At 38.2% G+C, this 24,927-nt stretch overlaps 1 long non-coding RNA gene across 1 annotated transcript in view; it reads left to right on the forward strand.

Annotated features, from left to right (window-relative positions):
- LOC141505046 (uncharacterized) overlaps window positions 1-18,343 on the forward strand; it is a 68,391-nt gene extending 50,048 nt beyond the window's left edge. Inside the window, exons 4-5 of the long non-coding RNA XR_012473532.1 lie at window positions 14,408-14,499; window positions 17,800-18,343. This is a non-coding gene — a long non-coding RNA (uncharacterized LOC141505046). The remainder of the gene's footprint in view (window positions 1-14,407; window positions 14,500-17,799) is intronic.
- The last annotated feature ends 6,584 nt before the right edge of the window (window positions 18,344-24,927 follow it).

Consider the following 24,927-nt stretch of genomic DNA (forward strand, 5'->3'; position numbering starts at 1 on the left):
AATTGGAAAATATTTAACAAACTAAATAAAAATATAATAAAACATCAATAATGTTTATTTGTGATTTTCTAAGTCAGTCTGTTTCGTTCATGGATCCTCATGTATGGTTTAGTATTTTTTTTTTTTTTAGGTTTTTGCAAGGCAAATGGGGTTAAGTGGTTTGCTCAAGGTCACACAGCTAGGCAATTATTAAGTGTCTGAGGCTGGATTTTAACTCAGGTACTCCTGACTCCAAGGCCAGTGTTCTATTCACTGCGCCACCTAGCTGCCCCCCTGGTTTAGTAAATTCTATCTGAATTTGATGACACCATTTTAGACAGCTCTCTTAAGACTCTAAATTGCAGAGACTGGTACTGACCTTACACTGGTATTGTATTGGGAATCATTGGCCAGTCCTCATCTTTTTGAAAAAGCATCTCATGCTATATTTGTGGAGAAAGTAGAGAGATATTGACTAGATGATGATCTTATTAGATGGACACAGAATTGGTGGGAGGACCAGCTTCAGAAAGTGGTTGTTAATAGTTCAATGTCAATACATTAGGTGTCTGTGCTTGGGATTGTTGTTAAAATTTTTTTAATCAATAATGTGGGTAAAAGGATTGATGGTATTCAACAAATTTTTAGATGATACAAAACAGGGAGAGCTAGTTGTATTAACTGTATTTAGTGATACAGTCAGAATCCAGAAAAGATATTGACACCCTAGTGCATTGGGTTGGATCAAATACAATGGAATTCAATAAGGATAAATTTTAAATCTTATACTTGAGTTAAAAAGTCAACCTCATATAGATAAGGGGGAGGATGGTTAGTAGTCTGTCTGAAAAAGATTTTGGAGTTTTATGGTTTTCAAGCTCAGTAAGAGCTAGTAATGTGAAATAGTTGCCAAAAACTAACTAACTAAATAAAGCTAATGAGATCTGGGGCTATATTAAGAGATGCCTAGCTCCCAGAATTCCCCAGGGAATAAATAGTTTCCATTGCATTCTGTGCTGGGCAGAACTCTTTTGAGGTTTAGGTTCAGGCCTGAATGCAAAACTAGAGAGCAGCCAGAGAAGAACAATAAGGACAGTGAGGGTATATTGGGACCTTAGCATCAATTGAACCCTAAGGTCCTTCAAATTCAATCCTCTCATTTTACAGATGGGAAAACTGAGTCCCAGAGAGCTTGAGTTCATGTCATATGGTGATTGGTTGTAGTAAGTGGGAATATTTAGTCTGGAGAAGAGAATATTTAGGATGAGGCAGGGGTGGTAGGAAGGTGGTATTATAATTTGTTGAACATTTGAAGGACTCTTCTATGGCAGAGGTATTTGGTTTCAGGAGGCAGAACCCGGAGCAAGGAACTAATGTTGCAAAGAAATTTAGGCTTAATATCAGGAAACATTTCTTATAATTAGAGCTATCAAATAGACTCCTTTGAAAGGCAGTGGGATTTGAGTTTTGTGATCTTTGAGTGCAGTAATTCTCTGATAGGGATGGGATGATGAAAATGGAATTTCCCTAGTTTACTTAAGGTTGACTAGGAGGAAGGGAAATATGATCTTACCTATGCTTTGGGTGTAGTAGGACTATCTGTATTCAGATAGAGTTATTATTGGGAAAAGAGACTGGTTTTAGGGATGAAACACACACACACACACACACACACACACACACACAAAGTGACTATAATTGATAAGATTATGGGATAAAACTTTTGCGGGAGTTCTTTCTTTTAAATTGTCTGGAAAATTCCAGAGAATATACTCACATTATTCTGCCAAGTGAGCAAAGTCCCTATCTATAGTGGTGCTCATGACTTGATATTTTAGATATGAAATGCTAACTCAGATTCTATAGGGGAAGGATAATAAAATCCTTGCTTATTTGTATAGTTATATGTGTGTATATATATATTTATATATACATACATGTACATGTGTATTCTGTAGTAAACAATATAGATTCATTTATGGTTCTCAGAGTGAAGTAGGCTAGCATTTGTAGTTACAAAATTCTGAAAAGTAAAACTCTGTTTAGACATAAGAATGGATTATGGAGACCTCAAGTTCAGACAATTTTTAAAAATATATTGACTTTATCCAATTTTCAAAAAAGCAAGAAATCATCTTAGGTGAACAATCCATTTGTCCATGACAGTTCAGAAACAAGATATTACCATAGCTTAAATAATGACTGATACATACTTTGGAATCCTTTGAGAAAATCTTAGCTTGGATTGGCGAACCTTTTTTTTGACTGAAGGTTATTTGGAAATGTAAAACATCATTTGTAGGCCAAACAAAATTATTACTTAAAAACTAACCTGCTATATTTGATCAAATACTTAATTATTCACCCCCCAAAGCTCCTAGTCCCCCCTGTGGTTGCTATGTTAGCACTAGAGCTGATGATTTCCCATAAAATTAATCATGACAGTCATAGTGCAATAGGCCCCAAAACACTTTTAAAGAATGAAATTATCATCAAGGCAAGTCCACAATTTATCTGCTTTTGGCAGTAAATGTCTGGATGTTTGAAGTCTTCATCACCACACTGTCAGATGCCTCAGTTCTTGGTTTCTGTTTTGTTTTGCTGAGTTTTGGTCTATTTCTTCATTCTATCTAGCTTATCTATAATATATATTTCTACAACTGTAATGGGGGCTTTGTCAGACATACCCAGATTGTCTAAGGTGGAGGTCTCCTACTTCTGTGAGAAGACATTTTGTGTTTGTCTACCATATAGATAGCAGTGACCCCTTACCATTGACTCTGTAGTTGCAACAGGTCATTTCTTTAAAGTCTTTGAGATTGAAAGAGAATCAATTTTTAACTCCACAATATTTAACTCCACAAGTTCAATGGTCCTTTTTCTTCCTTCCTTTGTTTCATATTCCTCCACCTCTCCCATGCTTCCTAGCCTTCCTGAAAAAGGGTAGGATTTTCCTCTGCCTCTTCACATCCTTTCTCTTTGTTGTTTCTTCCTTGAAGTATTTATTATATTCTTTCATGGAACATTTAATTTATCTTGATATTTGAGTAAAGAAACATTTCTCTGTTTTGAAAAATCCTTTAAAAATGTCTATTTTTATTATTTGGAACAAAATAAATATTCATTAACACAGGCAGTTACATAAAAGATAGAAGAAAATCGCTTGTGAAATAAAAATATCTATTATATAATCTCTTGCTTTTAAAATAATATATAATAATTCAGCATATTAATTTCAAAGCCATCCTTCTTGTCTGTCTTCCTCTAAACTTCCTTCTGTTCACTTTTGAACCATTTTTTCTTTTCTCATTTTTTTGGACATCACTATCCCTAGCTCTACTTTTTTTTCCCAAATACAAATGAACTCTGCCTTATAAGAAATAAGCACACTCAAGCAAAAATCTATGCATTAACCATGACTAAAATATCTTTCTTATCCTTTACCTCTAGTCTATGACCTTTCTAATAAGAGGTAGGAAGCATGTTTTAATATTGATTTTCTGATGTCATGGTTGGTTATGGTATTGATTAGAGTTCTTAAGTCTTCCACAGTTAGTTTTCCTTACTTTGCTGTAGTAAATATATAACTTGTTATCCTACTCATGTCATTCTGTCTAAAATTGATATGTCTTCCCAGGTTTTTGAATCTACCTATTTTATGATTTCTAAGAGTGCAATAATATTATGTAATGGGGCCTTGGAACATTCCCAGACTCCCTAAGGGGGCTATATCCATATGGGTGATGCTAGGGACCTATTTCTGGGAGAAGATATCCTGTGGTAGCCCATCCTGTGGATGGGAGCAACATTTTGGCATTGACTCAGTAGCTGGAATTGTCTTTGTCTTTAAATCTATCTGACAGTGGCACAGTGTTTCTCTCTTTCCAGTGGTATCAAGGGATAAAAGTCTCATTCACTCACATTATGGTCACCATGTGCTAAACTGGATGGGGAAAGGGCCACCTTTTCTTTCTCCTTGGTCCTGTGGCCTTGAGAAACAGGCTGGGAGTTTTCATATGTTTGATATGTCCTCTTCAGGTCTATGTATAGGGAATGGGATCAGACCTTCAAAGGTCAGTTCCACTAATATAATTTTTTTCAAATTTTGCATCTATTGATTCCTCAAGTTTTAAAATACTGAGACTTCTGTATTACTAATTTCTATGTTATAATTTATATTAAGTTTAACATGATAGATCTAGAGTTTAAATCAATAGAATGTTGCCTGTTTGTTGTTTTTATGAATTTTTAAATTTAAACAGATCTAGCCTGCTAACTTTATTGTGACCTCCAATTTATTAAGGTAAGGAAGCATATGCCTAAAATCTAAGATTTCCTTTGCCACTTCCCTCAATTGAGTCTTACTTATATTCTTGTTCTTTGGGTCTATTTGTAATTCTGGTCTGGAACCCTGGTTCCAAAACCACCATGGCTTAAATGCCTTAAGTCCAAAACTCTGTTCCTTGCATATAGAGTTTTTTGTCTATTTCTTAGGGTCACAGGATCTAAAGGGAGGCAAAGGACTGGATAAAATAATCTGAGAGCATCAGCATCAGTAGAGAGACACTAATTGAATTCATGGGAGCTGCTGAGATCAGCAAATGAAATAGAATATAGGGAAAAGAGAAGAGGACCCAAGACAGAAGCTTTTGAGGAGAGAAGCAGGAGAGTAGTGTCATGAAAAGCTAGAAAAGAGGGTGATTGACAGTGTCAAAGGCTGCAGAGAGGTAAAGAAAGATGAGGTCTTAGAAACGATCATTAGATTTGACTGTTGAGAGATTATTGATAACTCTGGAGAGAACAGTTCCAATTGAATGAAAAGGTCAGAAGTTAAACCACAGAGAGTAAAGAAGGAAAGAACTTGGAGGCAACAAGTGTTCACAATTTCTCAAGGACTTTGACCACAAAAGGAAGAAGAGATAGTGAGCCTACTCAGCATAGCTTTTCAACTTTTTCATTTCCATTCAGTAGCATATAAATAGGAGTGAAAGCAGTGGATGGTCAAAGAAGACAGAATAGAATTAAACCGGTTCACCAAAGGATCAAGGGGCAAGTCTAGCCATTGCAGGCTGATGTACTGGAAAAAGCCCAAGGTTGGAGGGATCTGAGGTCACAGTGAAGATGGTCCATAGGGTTTAAGGTTATATGTAAGGCAGAGGGAGAGGTGAAATGGCAACAGATTGTGATTAAATAAAGGAATCTCAGTGTTCAAGAACATGGAAGTAATGCATTTATAGTTGTTGGTTAAGATCAAGGGGATGACCAGCTCTGGATATAGTTGTGGTGGGGTCATAGGTCACAGGGAATGAACAAATTGAGGAACTGGGAGGTTAGTGTTTGAAAGAGTATCATTATTTATATGTCTGTCTATCTATCTTCTATCTATCTATCTATCTATCTATCTATCTATCTATCATCTATCTATCTATCTATCTATCTATCTATCTATCTATCTATCTATCTATCTGCTGAAGTCCTCTAGAATAAAGGCAGGATTTGGGAGGAGAGAAAGACTGTGAGTCATGTATTGAAAGGAGAGTGTAGACAGCAGCACCAGAATCTTGTTTGGATGAGAAAAATCTATTGAATGAACTTCAAAAGAAGAGAGGTTACTGAACAATGATGGTAGAGGGAGATCCTGAAAGTTGTCCTGGGGATAAGTATTTCAACTCACCTATCTGTGAGTCAGTGAAGCAAAAAGCATGCAACTAGTTCTGGAAAAGGTAAGCCAGGTGAGCTGTGTCATCAAGAGGGAGTTAATTGTCAGTGAGTATAAGAAGAGGGAAGGAAAAAGAAAGGAAAAGATTTAAGAGGAAAATTAACATTTTGGGGAGATGTTCTAGATAGCACAGTGAAAGAAGTGGGTAGTTTTAGAATGGGATGATGGGATGGGTTGTGGGGATGGAATAAAGGAGAGGTCAGTGGGAGATCAAACTTGGGGTTTGAACAATGGTAGCTTGGGGTTCAGAATCACTGAGATGGGGTGGGAGTATGGTAAACACTGAGCCATAATTTCAGGTAGGTTATCATTGTCCATTATAGCTCAGCATCAGGGTGGAATTGTCCCAGGACATCAGAGTGTTGATGGAAAGGGGGTGTCATGGTGTCAGGGCAAGAAGACTACGGTGGAATTTGGATATCAGGGGAGAGTGCCGGGAGCAAGATAGAATGACTGTCCTGGGAGACCAGGGTTAGTTCTATTGTTTGTAGTTGTAGACCCACAATGGACTTTGAATTTAATTATTCTGGGGATTCTAGGTGTTAGAATGGGGTGTCAAAGGTGTTAAATATAATATTGTAGATTTCGTTATTATAAGTGGAAATTGGTTTTACCTATATATTTTCCCAATTTTTCTGAGTAAGGATTATGAGATGAGAATAAGAGGACATTCCAATGTACCCTTTGGGCCATGAGAATCAGGTATAAGGTTATATACATACTGATGTTGTAGAGAATTATGAATATAGCAGAAACAAAATCTGGAATCTTTTAATGATGTTAAAATCTGGGAATCTTGTTAAGGGTGTGGAAAGTCCTTTGCTCTTGAGATATAAATTGACTCCTATTGTTTAATGTAAAATCTGTATCTTGTCTCCTCATTTCCAACCCCCAGTCTTCAACCTCTACCTGGTTCCCATCCATAAGCGGGGAGGCATTTCCCCTTCATCTCTCTTTCCTATAGAGTCTGGTGTGACTGGGAGTGACTTGTTGAATTTAGAGGTTGTGCAGCTTGGGACAGGAAGGACCAGTATGTAGCTTGCCACTGGAAGACACCTGGCCCAAGGTGCAAGACAACTTCCCAAGGGTCACTCCTTGCCCAACCTACCACAGAAAGGTATTTAACAGGAAACATGGGCCCTTCTGTGCCCTTCTTCTTCTCTATTCTATCTTCTGATCCTGTAGGATATCTACATTTCTCTTTCCTTCCTAGGCCATGTGCTCCTATGCTAGACCCTGGTGGTTCACCATGAGCCCCCATTCTACATGGCTGGGGCTGTTTCTCTCTTTTTCTTTCTCTCTCTCTCTCTCTCTCTCTCTCTCTCTCTCTCTCTCTCTCTCTCTCTCTCTGTCTCTCACTTTCACTGAAACTTCACTTAGCCTATTCTTAAAGTCGTTAGGACTTTTCTAGAAGTTTTAACCTGTATATTTGTAATAATTTGCTATAATAAAATCCTGAGCAATTTTAACATCCCAGAGAGAGTTCAAATTCCTTTGTTTTTCAGTGACCCCCATATTTCTATGTTTATCTGGTGACCCCCCAAATCCCAGCAGCAACTCTGATATATGCATATGCATCTTATTCAAGGTGTTATATTGAGAAACATATGGGTTTTTTTTTAGTTTTTTTTAGTTTTTTTTTGCAAGGCAAATGGGGTTAAGTGGCTTGCCCAAGGCCACACAGCTAGGTAATTGTTAAGTGTCTGAGACAGGATTTGAACCCAGGTACTCCTGACTCCAGGGCCGGTGCTTTATCCACTGTGCCACCTAGCTGCCCCGAAACATATGTTTCTATTCTTCATCTACTGTCCTTGTTATTGTTGTCCATTCATTCAATTGGGTCTGACTTTTAATAACTTCATGGAAATTGCATGCCAAACCCTTATAAACCTCCACTATCTCTCAAAGTCTGTTTAAGCTTACGTTTCTTGCTTCTATGACATTATCTATCCATCTCATCCTCTGCTACCCCTTTTTTCCTTTTGCCTTCAAGCTAATGTCCTGCCTGATTTCAACTCCACCACACAAGATATCCTTCCGTTGTTAAGTTCATCACTTCCCATTCCCCCCCCCATTTTTATTTTTGCATCAGATAACACCCAGGATAAGTGCCTCACATATTGTAGTTGTTTTATTTTATTTTCATATTTATTTATTTTTATTTTTTCAATTGATATTTTATTTTTCCAACTATGTGTTGTGAAAAGTTTTCAATATTCATCCACATGTATTTTTAAGTTATATAATTTCCATCACCCTCCCTTCCCACCCTTTCCCTTCAGCTGTGAACAGTCTGGTGAACATTGTACACACACATTTGTTTTTAACATGTTTACAGATTAGTTCTTTTCTGTGTGAGGAATTAGGATTAAGGGAAAAGAAAGAAAACCATGAGAAGGGGGAAAAAAACAAACAAGATTTTAAAAAAGTGAATGTGGCATTCATTCAGATTCTGTAGGGTTTTTATTTTGTTTTGTTTTATTTTTCTTCCTCTGGATGTGAACAGCATTGTCCACAGTAGGTCTCCTAGGGTTTTCCTAATTCTCTGAACTGTTGAGAAAAGCTGCATCCATCAAAGTTGAACTCAGAGTGTTATTAATGTGTACAATGTGCTCTTGGTTCTGCTCCTTTTATCCAGTATCAGTTCCTGTAATTCGTTCCATGCCTCTCTAGAGTCTGACCATTTATGCTTTCTTATAGAAAAATAGTACTCCATAACATTCATATACTATGACTTGTTCAGCCATTCCCCAATTGATGGGTATCCTCTCAATTTTCAATTCTTTTCCACTACAAAAAGAACTGCTATGAATATTTTGAAACATGTGGGACTTTTCCCATTTTTTATGATTTCTTCTGGATATAGGACTAGTATTGGTATTGCTGAGTCAAAGGGTATATGATCAGTTATATTGCTCTTTGAGCATAGTTCCATATTGCTCTCTCCAGCATAGTTGGATCAGTTCACAGCTCCACTGACAATGCATTAGTGTCCCAATCCTCCCCCAACCTCTCCAACCTCTCCCTTTTTGTCATTTTAGCCAATCTGGTAGGTATGAGGTGGAACTTAATTTTAATTTGCATTTCTTTAATGAGTAATGATTTGGACCAATTTTTCATATGATTATATATAACTTTAATTTCTTCATTTGAAAACTGTCTTCATATCCTTTGACCATTTATCAATTGGGGAATGACTTGTAACATAAATTTGGTGCAATTCTCTATATATTTTAGAAATGAGATCTTTATCAGAACCCCTTAAGCTCATCAATTCTAATCTCATCACAGGCTACTAACTCAAACCTTGACTGACATCACCTTCTTCAGCCTCCTCCAACCTCCTCCCTCCTGTCTTCCCCACTCCATTTTAACTCAACTGAATAAAATTGCCCCAGTCAGGTTCCCCTGGTCTCTCTCTCCTTTGTGCATTGTCTCTGTCCATTAGATTTTAAACTCTTTAGGGGCAGGATCTATATTTTAATTTTATTAATTGTAACCCAGGTCCTTCGAAAAATGCTTAGCACAAAATAAGCATTTAATAAATGTTTATTGGGTTGGATTGTATTGCAGCTTTTTTGTTTCAGGGAATCTTAACCTTTTTTTTGTGTATTGTCATAGATTCTTTGTTAGTCTGGTGAGGCCTTTCTCATAATGTTTAAAAAAATTAAAGGAAATGATAAATTTTAGTTAGAGGTTAGTAAAAATAAAGATGTAATTTATTCCCCCATGTACATGGACACCACAGACTCCAGGTTAAGAACTTTGACTTTATTGTCTTTGAAAAACCTAGAAACTGTGTATGTCAAAGGAAGAAGCATCTAAAAGGTGTATGTACATCAGATAAGAGCAGAATTGAGGGGAAGGGAAGAATATAGATGAAGATGCCATCCTGGAAGAGTTTTGTGTGCTTGTGGTATGCTAGGTCCTGTGGGGGGGGCAAACAGAAATCATGGAATATATATGGGATCCAGGTCATGATGTTCTGACTGACCTGGTTCAAACTCTTAGTGAGCCTGGCCCCCCACCTCATTTCCATGTCATTTAGGTGGCATAACTGTAGAATTGCTTTAGGTAATTTGAGGGATTTAGAAATGTCCTTCACCTCCCTAACCTCAGAGGCAGCAGAGTTGAATTCCTACTAAGAGTAAACCTTTACAATTCTCTTAATTCCTTTATTAGTCAAAAGAATACAACAAAATCAAAGACTCAGAGCTAGCAGTGCCTTAGAAGACACAGTCCACTTACTTCATTTTGTTAAATGAGGAAACTGAGTAAATTGCCCAAGGTCACAGTCTGAACTAAGGAAAGATTTGGGGGACTGGTGAGATCTTCTAGCTGGGAATGCTCTTGGCTAACTACTTTGAGCACCATTGAAATAAATGTCTGTCAGAGCTCTCGTTACAAGTTTTATCCAAGTTTCTCTCTGGTGGTGGCTGAGTAGTGTGTATTCTGGGTCTGATTCAGTAACTTTGGGAACCAGGGAGAGAGGCACCATATTATCTCAAGGGAAAGGAGCTGCATTGGGAGTATAGCTCCTTCTCTGATACTGTGATAAAGGCATATTAGCTAAAGGATGTGGTTGATATGTCAATGACCACAATAAGGTCCAAGGTTTATGGCTCCTTCCCTACCCACTCTTTCTCCATCTGGAGGTGTCTCCCTTCAGTTCTAGCTGTACTTTTCTAGTTGATGACTAAAGGAGAAGGAAGGGAAGAAAGAGTGAGGTCAGAAATAATGAATTTGGAGTAGAGGTTATGTGTGGGGATGCTTGGTAAATTCCACCTACATCCTTTGTTAAGTACCATATGTCTGAATCTTTGTTTGCATATATATGCACACATCTCTAGGATTTACAGTCAAGGTTGCCCTTGAACCAAATGGCCTTTGGTGGCAGAAGCTGTAATTTGCTATTCCTACAAAGTGTTTCTATTCTATGTAGGGTCAGGTTCAGTGATCATACAGAGAGGCTGCTCCTCTCCCTACATGCCCCAAGTTAGTCTGAGACCCTCATCCCATTCTTAGCCTTAGTCGTCCACCTGTCACATCCTTTAAGCCCAGAGGCAGCAGAGCTATGAGCTGAGCAGAGCTTATGACTGGGCAGTCACTTGATCTCTTTAGACTTCTGTCAGGATGCCCTTCCACATCTGAAGTTTCAGGTGTCTGGGTTTTCAGAAACTCAAGGCTTTCTGAGAGGCAATAGCCTCTCTTGAGCCAGAGATTTACAGCTTAAAGAGTATCTTGTTCTGACTACAGAGAGCTATTATGTATGTTGTATATCTGTACATGTCTGCCACTACATACATGTATTCAGTGTTAATAAATATAAATGTACCCATGCGCATATATATCCACACCCATACCCATATTCACCCCCCACTTATATACACATATACACATTAATGTATTTATCTAAACCTCTTTTGTTTGCTCCCTTATTCACATGTTTGTGTATATGTCTGTGTAGCTATCTTAGTTTATCCATCTGGGCATTTTTATGTACTTGTCCACGTACACATCATTGTCATACAGCAAAGATCACTCAGGGAGGGCTAGTCAAAGGAACAGTTTGCAAAGTATGTGTTACTGAGTATTTGTATATTCATGAAACCATTTGTGTGTTAATGAGTTTGTCTCTATTTGTGTTGTCCATGGGTCTCTATATATGTCTATATGTGTGTCTAAATATGTGCCTATGTAATCCTCTCTACGCCTGTTTCTGCCCATTAGTCTAGTGGAGCCTGTGGTCTATATCACACTTTTAGTTATTGGCTGAATGACCCACGGATGCTGATGTGGGTCTCCTAGCAACCCTGTTGAAGAACCTTCCAGAGAAGGGCCCTGGAGAGGTGGGGGAGGGGCCAGGCTCATTTTTTTTTCTGCAAAGGGTCTTAAAGCTTTGGTTAGGGCAGACATCTCTAGGGTAGTGATGCCGGCAAGACCAGGTGGTCATATGTGGGAGGAGGAGTTTGGGATGGGCTGATTCCCCATCTGAGGGGAAAGGCAGGACGACTCTGATTTAGAGTCCAATTGACCACACAACCCTGAACTGTGACTATTAATTCAAACTACTTTAGCTAGTTTCAACTATGACCTGGAGCATTTGAAAGGAAAAAATATTTTTTACCAAGGGAACTGGTTGTTCAGCCAGATGCTGTCTCTGATCTAGAATGCCACTGTGGAATATACTAGTGCCATTCTTCTGCGTCTTTGGTCCATTTCTAAAAGGATTGGGTTCTTTCTAGCACTGAAATGTTGAAATTGCCAACCAGGCTACATTTCTTCCTTTGAAAATGGAACATGGTTACCAAACGTCATTAGCATGGCATTGCAAACATTGACACTCCTCTTTACAAGGGTATATTTTGGTTAACATTGTTTTAAATGCATTTCCATTGCAAAATGAAGAATTATATGAGTGAGAAAGTTTCTTTTTTAAGATGCATTACAAATGAAAATTTTTTTCAGTTACTGCATTTGAACCAAAAAAGATAACTTAGTTTTATGTTTTGGGGGTGTATATGAATGGATTTTCAGTTTTTCTGACCATTGTTTGCAGTTTAATTCCTCAATGTAACAGGACTGTTTTAATTCAATTAACTAGAATTATACACACACATATTTTGTAAAATTCTTTATGGTAGAATATTAATGGAGAGGATAAAAACAATGAAACATTGTGTAGGCTTTTTCTTAAAAGTTCAGGTGTTTTTGGTACATGTGCAGATTTTAAATTCTCAAAATAAATGCATTTAAAGACAAAAAAAGAAAGCAAAAATAAAAATCCTGTCAGCTACCTAGATGCATGACTGATGTAGACAGCCAAAAAAGAGAATGAATAAATTGCATGGATTATTTGTGATCTTAGGACCTGTCAGGAAGACATGACTTCTTTATTTCCTTGCTGGAATAGGATACTTTTCTTCAAACACAGCTCTAATGTGAAGAATTTTTCCGTTTAGTTTTGTATGTGTTTATATGTGCATGTATACATATATGTTTGTCAGGGTGTTTTTTTTTTTTAGTTTTTGCAAGGCAATGGGGTTAAGTGGCTTGCTCAAGGCCACACAGCTAGGTAATTATTAAGTGTCTGAGGTCAGATTTGAACTCAGGTACGCCTGACTCCAGGGCTGGTGCTCTGTCCACTGTGCCACCTAGCTGCCCCAGGGTGGTTTTTCTTACTAAGCTATTATTGTCCGAGATGATGAGACCAAAGCAAAAAGTAGGCAGGAAAAGAAGGAAGAGGTCTCAGGAAAATGATTTGGGTGGGAGAAATCCCATGTTCCTTGAGGGTATGGGGAACTTGGAGAGACAGTATGTGACTTCAAAAGGCATTGTGACTGATTTTTTTTAAAAAATCTTTTGGGAGTTAGAGAAATGTAAAAAGAGGGTGTGGTTCTTCCTTGGAGAAGATGGAAAAATGACAATGGGTAACATAGAAAAAGGTAAAGTAACCCATTTTCTTTGCTAAGAAAAAATATTTTTTAGAGTGGGAAAGATAGGGAAAAAAATTGATAATAAGGAATTAGAAGTCCCCCATAAACAAGAGAGTGCTTAATCATGTCCATGACTATCAGACATTGAACCTGGACAAATCACATAGCATCAGATTCCTTAGGAAGAAACTTTAGAGATTATATAGTCTAACTCACTCATTTTCAAGTGAGGAAGCTGAAACAAAGATTGTAATTTACCAAAGGTCACACAGATAATAAATAGTACAGCTGAATTTTAAACGCAGGGCCTTTGATTTCATTGCTGGTACTTTTTGCTCTGTCCAACCCTATCTTCAAGGGCTCTGGAGAGGATCAATGGGCTTTTTGAGGTCCTGTCAGTCATGTGGGGAAAACTGGATGATGGAGGAGGTGCTGCAGACAACATTCTAATTTTCAATAAAAAGGAACTATACATATATATATTATATGAGATCATATATTTATATTGGAAATATGCTAATTTATATTTGTTTATAAAATTTCTTCTTTTTTCTGAAAAATGCAATTTGATTATTATTTTCAGGTCTGTATTCTCTCCCTTCTCTTTGCCTCTTCTCCCTGCCACCTTGAGAAAACATGAAAATTGAAACCCCTGTAACATATACATAGAATTAAGCCAATCAAAGTTATTTCATTCTCCATGTCCAAAAACAACTCCTTATGTCTCAATCTTCATTGAATCCAACAGCTCTCAGGAGATGTATCATCATGAGTTCCCTGGAATTGTGATCAGTCATTGTGTTGATTAGAGTTTTCAAATCTTTTAAAGTTGCTGGTCTTTATAAAATTGTTGTTATTCTATAAATTGTCCTCCTGGTGCTATTCACTTCACTATGCATCGATCAGTTCATAAAAGTTTTTCCAGGTTTCTCTGAAACCTTTGCCTTTGTCATTTATCACATCATTTATCATAACTAGTTCAGCCATTCCCCAATTGATGGGCATCCTTTCAGTTTCCAAAACTTGGCCTCCACAAAGAAAAGTACTAAAAGTATTTTTGTATATAATGACTTTTTTCCTCTAAGAAGGGCTATTCCTTATATTATAAGCCCTGTGGTAGCTTGGTTTTGATTTCCAAGCAAAGTTCTTAATTTATTATTAAAGAGTTTATGAGAATTTAGAAAGTGAAATGTTAATTGCTGTGAAATAAGATTGGTTCCCTAAGAAGTTATGTTTGACTAACTTCATTTTCTTTCTTTTTTTTTTTTGATAGGCTTCCTTTATTGGGAGGTCAGGAGAATGCCAAATTCTGGATTCTATCAAGATCTATTTGACAAGATCTCTCACAATGTAGGCTAGACAAAGGTATAATATGTTGCTTAGGAGATGGTGCAACAACTGGATCCAAAGGAGGATTATTCTAGAGAGAAATCTTTGGAATCATTATTTCTCCTTGTCCTTGCCCTGTTTACCATAATTTTATCTGTCCATAACAGTATAGGTGTTGTGTTTATCAAATTCATTAAGAAAGACTTAGAAAAGGCTAGTTAATATAACAGATAACAAGACCAGTATATAAAACAATATCAACAAGCTAGAATAATTGATGAAATCTGATAAGATCAAATTTCTATAAGAATAAATGTAAAATCCTATGCTTAGGTTAAAAAAAACCCCCAGCTGTAAGATGAACAAAGATAATGAGCTTTGGTAATGAAAGTACCTATCCAGAGTGTCTCATTATCTTCCTCTTCAATCCATTCAGGGAACGCTAGAGCCAGCCTGAAGGGCTAGCAAGAGATTATTAAATTTTCAGTGTGATCATTTGCACCCCAGAAATCCACAAATGCTACAAACTAGAGCTTGTTTTATTATTTTGTTGACTGTTTTACTTGAGATAGTGATGGAAAAAGTGCTATTAATGCAGTTTAAATTTATAAGTGTTCTACATACATTGTCTATCCCTCCCCCCCAATTCCCCAAGAACTGGTTGTTAAACATTTACCAGCACACCCCTATTATCAGTCTGCTACCTTAAAAATGAAGTTATGTTGAAAGAGAGACAGCTTTAATACTCTAATGAAGTATAACATGGAATAGCAACAGTTCACATCAAGAAGGAATTTGACAAGAAAAACAAGGAAAAATTGGCATGACATTGTGGAAAGGGTTTTTGTTGTTTATATCATGTCTGAGGCTAAACCCTTCATCAATATAGATCTGGATCAAGGGACCATTTTTGTTGTTGTTCAAATCTGGCTAGAACAGGGACTAGGATGCTTCCTCTCCAGAGATCCTGGGCAAAGAACTGTCTAAATAGCAAGGGCGGCAGTTCTAACTCCCAAAGACCAGAGGCTGAAATCTTTAGCCTTGCTATGGGAACACCTTGATCTTGAACCACTGTTGTGTTGTTTTGAAACTTCTTACACATCAATTTGTTATGGTTATAAAACAGCAAAACAGCTCACTCAAAATCCAGTTTTTTTTAAATTGTTGGAATTGATTTTTAAAAATGAAGCTGATTTCAAAAGCAACCATCACAACAAAAACAACCATACAATCATAGGATAAGGATAGTATGACTTAACAATTATTGTTATGAACAGAACCTGTGCTTTACTTTTGTTTTTGTTTTTTGGATTATAGGTTCTATATGAATCAACACAAATAAAAACTTGTGTGACTGTATATTAACTGTTTATGTAATTGTAAAATTACATATATTACAGTATGACTTGGAACCAAAAAAACTAATTCTAGTTCCTATTTGGAGTTTTCTTGGCAAAGGTCCTGGAATAGTTGCCATATCTTTATCCAGATCATTTTACAGATGAGGAAACTAAGTCAGCAGGGTTATTTGATTTGCCCAGGTTCAAGTAGCTTAGTAAGTGTCAGGCTGGATATGAACTCATGATTCTTAGCTCAGTGTTTTATCTACTGTGCCACCTAATTACCCAATGATAACTTTGGCTTAATTAATAGAAAGTTAATTACCTTCTGTCGCCCATTGTACTTATCCTAGATCTGGAGTGCAACGTTTAGGTGTGGGTGCTACATTTTCATGTTACTTGCACAAAATGGGAAAGTTCTCTCTTTGGCTCTGCCCCTACCCTAAGGAAAATTCCAAGAAAATTTTAAAAACAAATTTTAGGTATGACTCATGTCTAATTCTCCACAAATATATTCTCTCCAACAAATATACTCAGTGAAGAATATGGGTAATGATTATGAGACAACTTTATATTTTCACTACCAAAGAAAATACTTATGATATAAAAGACTCATAGGATTATTTGAACAAATAAAAGAAACATAAAACACTCAATTAATCCATTATACTCTTTAGTGTTCTTATCTCCTGCCCCCAAGTGAGACTGCTAAACAATTATTTCCCATTCACCTCAGACCTGTGCTGTCCATGCAATGCATAGCAACGTCATGCAATATTGTCAAACTCTAGATTTCCTGACTAGTCATATAATGAATTTGGTTCTTGAGTTGTGGAATTTTTTTTCCTCCAAGAGGCATACTGTTAGAGAAATCTTCTCACTCCAGGATGCTAGTGCCCCACTTGAAAACTCAGGATCTCTCAGGCTCAAGATTATCCAAGACAAAACTCCAAAGCTGGAATCATTTACTCTCTAGCTTTACTAGTTCATGGGCTGTGCTCAGAAAAAGAAACAGGCAGAAAGGAAAAGCTAGAAACATAAAGGTCAGGAACTACAGCTTCAGGTTTACCATCAACTGGACTTGCCATGTGCTTGGCCTCCTTCAAGTTACTATTTTTTCTACTACTGTTGGGAAGGAGAAGAGAAATCCTGTCCCTTTCCTATTTTACTTAGTAAATATTTATTAAATACCTAGTATGCACCAGACCTTGTGACAAGCCCTGGGGAGGCAAAGAAAGGCAAAATACAACCACTGTCCTGAAGGAACATTTAATGGGGGAGATAACATGCAGATGACAATGTACAAACAAACCATACAGGATAAAGTGGAATAATCATCAGAGGGAAGACTGGAGGAGTTAGGAAAGGTTTCTTTGAAAAGGTAGAATTTTATGTGGGACCTGAAGAAAGTCAAGGAAGGCAGAAAGCAGAGATGAGGAGGGAGAGCATTCTAGGCATAGCGACAACCAAAGAAAATATTTGGGGATCAAATATCTTGTTTCAAACAGAGATCTAGAAGTCTGGGGAGGAAAAAGTTCATTAAGGAAAATGAAGGTGAGAGAGGTGACACTAGTTTTACAACTTCTGGGTCTTGGTCAACCATCTATCAAGAGGTAGCTTTGGTCATTGTAGACCAATCAGAGAAGTGCCCTGATTCCTCCTAGTGAAGGACCAAGCACATTTCTAGTTCCATGGGAGGTACTGTTTCTGATGAGGTCTATAATCTGTGATTTCCTTGTAATGGGTGTAATCCGGACTGTTCTGGCTCAAAATCATTTAATAAATTTTGTCAAGAGTGAGGTTACTTCCATTGTCACATGTATAGTCCATAGAGATGGGCCCTTTTCAAGGACATATTAGTTCTGGCCCTGTCCTGGTGGGCCAAGATGGCAGCAGGAGGAAGAGACTACATTAATTCCTCCCTCTGATTTTCAATCTTCTTTTCTTACACTGGAATGTATGCTATTTAACTCTCTTCCTTTGTCAATCTTTCTAGCAAAGATGGAGACAACTTTTATGTAACTATCAGAGCAAATGGTTTTCCTGGTGACCCTGACTTTGGATATAGGATCCTGAAAGCCTCTTTTGTTTTATATTTCTTTGCCTGAGATACAATGCAATACAATAAAAATAACAATAATCCTGAGATAAATATTTCCACCATTGGAAGAAAACCTCATGAGACATTGGAAGTGCTAGAATTCCTCAGTTACTACAGACTATACATTGGAAAGAGACCATTAGAGCTTCTACATTGCTTCTTCGAGGAGAAGATGACTACCTACTGCTGAAGGAGGAACCCAGCTTCTGGAGTGGCTTGCCAAAAGATATGACCTTGAGAGAGAGAGAGTACAGAGCTGAAATGATGTGAAATGCCCATTCAATAATCCTTCTAAATGCTTCATGTTTTAGTTTTAAGTATCAACCTCCCAGGAGAATATTGTAGTGGTTATAAATTACTCCTGCATATTTAAGCCTCTGTCAATGTATACTTATGAGTCTTTGTGCTAATGGCATTTCTTTTCTGTGGAAGAAATAAATAGCTGTTCTATATAATGGACATTGTACATCGACTATCTCCTTTTTGTTGAGAACCTACACAGGAATAAGTCTCATCTTGTGATTTTATCTTGGGCTTTGGGATGAAAGTGTAAAGAGTTAAAGGGTTTAGAAGCATGAGCCCTTTCTGTAAGCAGGGTTCTAGAACTAGGAGGAGAGAGAGAGAGAGAGACAGAGAGAGAGAGAGAGAGAGAGAGAGAGAGAGAGAGAGAGAGAGAGAGAGAGAGAGAGAGAGAGGAGAGAGGACCCAGGAACAATTGTGTGTGATTTCACTATCAAATTGATTGAGGTGACTCATCAGATTGTTCAGCCTCTCCCCTGATCAACTCTTATTCCATTAGAAAGGACATTGCCAAGCTGGAGCTTGTCCAAAGCAGGATGACCAAGGTGGTGGGGGAATTGAAAGGAAGAAAGAAAAAAGTCTTTGTTAAGTACCTACTAAATTCTATGATCTCTGATAAATATTTTACAAATGTTATATTATTTTGATCTTCACAACAACCCTGAGAGATAGATACTATCATCATCCCTATTTTACAGATGAGGAAACTAAGGTAGACAAGTGATTTGTTTAGATTTGAACTCAATTCTTCCTGACTCCAGTCTCAGCATTCTATCCAGTTACCAGACCTAGCTGAAACCATGACATCAGAGAATGGAGGTCTTTGAAAGAAGGCTAGGGGACCACTAGGTGGAAATATGAGGGAAAAGGCTAATGGGTAGAGGCTGAATTAGATGCCCTCTGAGGTCCCGTCTCACTCAAATCCTATAGTTCTCTGTGGATATCTGGGGATATTTAGTCCAGAGAAGAGAAACTTGGTGGGGGGAGAACATGATAACAGGGCTAGGTAACTAAAGGGCAGTTCTATGGAAAATGGATTATGATTTTTCTGCTTTTCATCAGAAGATAGAAGTAGGAAAAAGGGGCTGGAGGGAAACTTTAGATCAATGTAATGTCAAACTTTCTAGTTGGGTGTTGAAGTGGATAGACCTCACTGGAGTTAGGAAGACCTGAGTTCAAATCTTGCTTCAGATACTTACTCTAGCAGTGTGACCCTGAGCAAGTCATTTAATCCGTGCCTCAGTTTCCTCATCTGTAAAATGGGGTGGTTGTAAGGATCAAATGAGATGATGTTTGTAAAGTTCTTTGCAAATGTTGAGGCATTCTATAAATTATGGTTGTTATGATGGTGATGATGATACAGTTAGGTGTCACAGTGGATAGAGTGCCAGACCAGGAATCAGAAAGACTCATCTTCCTGAGTTCAAATCTGACCTCAGACACTAACTAGCTGTGGGACCCTAGGTAAGTCACTTAATCCTGTTTGCCTCAGGTTCCTCATCTATACAGTGAACTGGAGAAGAAAATGGTAAACCAGTCTATTATCTTTGCCGAGAAAATCCCAAATGGGGTTACAAAGAGTCAGCCATGACTGAAAAACAAATTATTATTATTAGTAGTATTAATAATTATAACTGTCCCAAAGTGAAATGGGTTCTCTTTCTGGCAATATTTGATTTCTCATCAATGGAGGTCTACAACTTGTTATGGATATTGAAAAAGGAATTCCAGCTGAGGTCTAGGTTGGTCCAGAGGATCTCTGAGGAGCTTTTTAGCTCAGAGATTTTATGGCTCTAAAAAATTGGGTACTGGGAGAGGATATGGTACAAGATTTCACAAGAATCTTCAAGGGAGATTCTCAGCAAGGGATAGGCTGGGCCATTGTTTATGCTGTGTGACAACTTGCAGCACTCTAGAAATATGACTTACTAGTAGAAAGATTATTCGTCCCCATGAGAGTCAGATGAATGGCTCTGATTACTCCTGATAATAAAGGAAAATTCTTTTGTTTTTGGAAAATAAAGTCTAATTCATGTGAGGTGAGTGGGAACTGAGAGTACAGTTGTAAAGCATAGGGAATATTAAGGACTGGAAGGTGATTTTGTCAAGATCTACTCATTGAGGAGCAAATCAGGGCCTTCTAGAATTGAGGGGGACATTCCAACTAGTCAGTTAGGAAAACCCAGGATGTAAGCCTAGTCTGGGGCTGGGTTGGGAGGTTTGGACTAAGGATGCAGTGGGACTGATGAAGTGAATTAAGCTGTGAACTTCAGCTGCTCAAAGAATAAAAAATGCATATGTATGTGTAATTATTCTCCAAGTGATGGGAGATATATTTTTATGTTTGTTCTTGTTATTATTTTTGAACTAAATGTTCCTTAATAAAAGCTAATTTGATTGTTAAATGAAACAGAGCTTTGGGACTCCTTGAAATTCGGGGAGCACATTAAGTGGACACTTCAGCTAATGACAGAGATGAGATATCCTCAAACCACCTGGTATGGGAGAATTTTAAGTGAAATGTAATATAATTATTCACCTAGTAAGCAAGGACTGTCAGGTCCACCAATTAGTCACTCTTAATTCCTACCCCATTCAGTAACAGTGAAAGGTTAGGGAGAGCCCATATGGACCTTCAGCTTAATTTAAGAAGCACTAGAGCAGTTAAGAAATTAATCCAGTAAAGAGGGAACAGAATTTTTTCCTTTGAGTTGGGCATTGTTCTAGGTGATGATGTGCTAAATCACCAGCCTCACTTTGTCACAGTCTTCTTTCCAAATGAAGGAAAATATCAACAATTAGTTCTAGGGGAAGGGAAGGAGGGAATGGTTCTCTTCTACACTCATATTTTGACATCTTTTCTGGATGGAGTGTAAAAGTTCACACTCTGGGTCTTAGGCCTAACAAAAGTATTAGCTTCTTGGACAGCAGTCTCTTCTTAGAACTGGTCCACAGAGTGCCTGCCTTGTCTCTGACCTAAGGTTTAAAAAAAAATCCACTGATCTTTATCTTTTAGTCTTAGATGGAAACACTAAACCTCTTTGACTTTTTATACCATTAAGTCTGATGGGATCCCTGGGTTAGGGAATGGTCATGCTTAATCCTGGATCCCCTACTTCCCCATGCTATCACTGAAAACCCAATTTAGGCTTTTATTTCTCTTTCTTTACCATGGGCTTAAGCAAGGGAAAAGAAAATGCTAGTTTAGAAACAATACATTTTATATATTCAGGATCAGTAGTGGATATAAAAGATTTCTACTCAGTCTAACTGGGGCAGAGGCTTTGGGTGGCTTCCTGGTGAATATTCTTTTTAATTGCCCTGAAGTTTCTCTGGCTACCTTCACTTTCAGTATGATTCTCTTCTTGGCCAAGAGAACTTGGCTCCCTTGGGTTCCCCAAAGATGATGGCATCTTTCTGGAATTTCTCAGTGAGCTCTTCTTGAAGGTTTTTTCCAAAGTCAAACCCCTTCCACTCTTGTTAAATAACTTTGATGTCCCCCTTATTGAGATGATGGAAACTTTAACATGAACTTCTTTCCTTCCATCTTCTCCGCTTCTAAATATGATTTTGCAACCATCTACTTCCTTCCATTCCTTATCTAGAAGAATCACTCACCTCTTTGCTCTTTACCTTATCTGATCCAATCCAATAAACATTTATTAAGTGATTATTATGAGTCAGACACTGGGGATACAATTAATAAAATACCATATTTCCCCATGTATAGGACACTTTAATTTTGTATAGCTATGTGACCCTGGGCAAGTCATTTAACCTCTTTTTAGCTTCAGTTTCCTCATCTGTAAAAATGGGGATAATAATAGTCATAGGGCTGTTAGTGAACTGAGGTTAGCAAGGTTCTATAAGGATAAGTTCATTACTTCTAAATTCACTACCATACTCCTTATTCAACCCTTGATTGATGTCTCCTCTTCTCTGTGTGGAGAATTAGAGGGAGAAGTGTATGTATAAGACATGTATAAGACACTCTGAAATTTGAAAAAAATGTATTACAATTGAACTCAAATTTTATTCATCATGAAATTCAAGGACTTTCTGCTCATAACTTTCAGGCATCTTTTGAGCAAGTCTGGTGCATGGATGCATTTTTAGTCCATTTTGTTTCATAAACTTGAAGCACCAATTGTGTCCTCCTTTGAAATCAGGAGTTTCTTTTTCATCAACAATTCTTCTTGCCTCCTGCTGAACCATCTTTGGGGACACAGGAATTCTGGTGACCCTTGGCTCTTCAATCCATCTCTTCAATTCCCTTTCTAACTCAGGCCATTTTGCTGACTTGCCTCTCATGTCCTTCTTTTGCTGTGGTTTTCAGGAGGGTTTCTTCTTCCTGTAGTCAGTCTTGGAATGCTTTTTCAGTTGGAGGAGGACCAAACTGATGTTCAGCAGCATGATTTCCATTCACTTTTGCAAACAGGATCACTTTGAATTTTTTTAAAAATTTATTTAAGGCAATGGAGTTAAATGACTTGCCCAAGGTTACACAGCCAGGCAATTGCCTAATTAAGTGTCTGAGACTGATTTGAACTCAGGGCCTCCTGACTCCAGGGCCACTGCTCTATCCACTATGCCACCTAGCTGCCCCTAAACTGGATCACTTTGAACTTGAATTTGAAAATCTTTTCTGAGCCATTTCTGGGTAGAACTTGGCAAAATATAACCTAATATATTGGTAACAAATGCAAAACAATGAGAGCAAAGACAAAAAACCCTGAAAAAGTAGGAAATTCAAGTAAAAAAATCTACAATCACTGTATAACATGCTCCCAGTTTTTAGGTGCCACATTTTTTGAAAAAGGGTTCATCTCATCTTATACATGAAGACATACGGTATAGGTCTTGCCCTCAAGAAGCTTACAGATAGCTAGGAGGGAGACAATACACACAAAAAGATAAGAAAGTCAGGATTTATTTGTTTGTGTGTGTGTGTGTGTGTGTGTGTGTGTGTGTGTGTGTGTGTGTGTGTGTGTCTGTGTCTGTGTGTGGTTGTATGCCATAGTGTACCTAGCCTGGGGAATCTTGTTCCTTGGAGTCGAAACTAGGCACAGCAGCAAATGGAGTTGAGAGTGGAATGAGTTGAGAGTCCAGTCTCTTCTTTTATAAAGGAAGACATAGGCAGGAGTTGAATACTTCTCTCTCTAATTCTCCACACAGAGAAGAGGAGGCATCAATCAAGGGTTGAGTAAGGAGTATGGTAGTGAACTTATCCTCATAGAACCTTGCTAACCTTTCAGTTACTAACAACCCTATGACTATTATTATCATCCCCATTTTACAGATGAAGAAACTGATGCTAAAAAGAGGTTAAGTGACTTGCCCAGGGTCACATAGCTAGTAAGGGTCAGGAGAATCATTTTAAATTTAAATCTTCCTGACTTCAGATTCCAGGTTCTACCTACTACACCACCAGCCAGAGATGAAAGCTGACTATGGATTCAAGAGAGAAGTACTTTCTTCAATAGTCAAGCTGCTGAGAGTAGCAAATCCAAGAAGCCCAGCTGAGCAACTGCAACCCATCTGGCAGTTCATTTGAAAAAGATCCAGAGGTTTTAGTGCACTGCAAACTCATGGTGATCAATGGCTTTATGTGTCAGCTCCAAAAGCTAAAGAATAATAAAGTTTTAGGAAAGACATTGCATCCAGCTTTGATTAGACCATATCTGGAACCATCATACTCACTTCTGGAAAAGTACAGTTAGGGACTTTGAGACTATGTCAAACAAGGATCAGTTGAAGGAACCTGGAATGTTTAACTTAGAGAAGATTTGAAGGAGAAAGGATTGTGTTTCCAGGTATTTGAAGGGCTATCAGGAGGAAAAGGGGTTTGATGTGTTCTGTTTGGAACCATGGACAGAATTAGGAACCTGGGTGGGAGCTTCAGAGAAGCAGATTTCAGTTTCACATATGGAACAATTTCCTAATAATTAGAACTGTTCCAATGTAGAATGCCTGCCATGGTGGATAATGGGACTCCTTCACTTGAGCAATGCCAGCAGAGGCTAGACAACCACTTGTCTCCTCAGGGGGAGCATGGCATGGGATTTAGTGCTAGATCTCAGAGATATCTAATCCTACGCCCTCATTTTTACTGAGAAGGAAACAGGCTCAGGAAGGTGGGAGGATTCACCCAGTCCCTTAACAGCTAGACCATGGCAGAGCTGGGATTTAACTCTTAATCCCGAGTCTTTTCCTTTTTAGTCTATTCTATGTTTACTCTAATGCCCCAAAGACCTGTAGATACGCAGCCTTGATCACTGACAGAGATGCACGTTCACACCAGAAACACATTTATACAGAATGTAAAAAGGTTACTGCAATAGTGTTCTCCCGACCCCCTCTTGGGTCACATTCCCTTTTTTATCTGGATGCTAAATTAGTGTCTCCTTGGGTAATCCTGGGAAAATAGGCTCCTATGTAGGACCTCAGTCGGGACCTAGCTGAGGAAATGATGTCTGTGTGTTCAACGTGTGTGGTGTGTGTGTGTGTGTGTGTGTGTGTGTGTGTGTGTGTCTGTAGGTGCACTCAGAGTTACAGACACCCCCCAGTCCCGCTCCCCCTTCTCCCCCTTGCCCAACCTGCCCGAGCCGCCCCTCCCCCTCCTGGCTCTGCTCTCCCGTAAACCTCCTGCGCCTGCCCCCTCCCTTCCCCTTCTCTCCTCTTCTCGGCTCCTCTCCTCCTCTCCCCTCCTTTCCTCTCTTCTTC

Source organism: Macrotis lagotis, chromosome 1 (genome assembly GCF_037893015.1).
Source record: "Macrotis lagotis isolate mMagLag1 chromosome 1, bilby.v1.9.chrom.fasta, whole genome shotgun sequence".
NCBI lineage: Eukaryota > Metazoa > Chordata > Mammalia > Peramelemorphia > Peramelidae > Macrotis > Macrotis lagotis.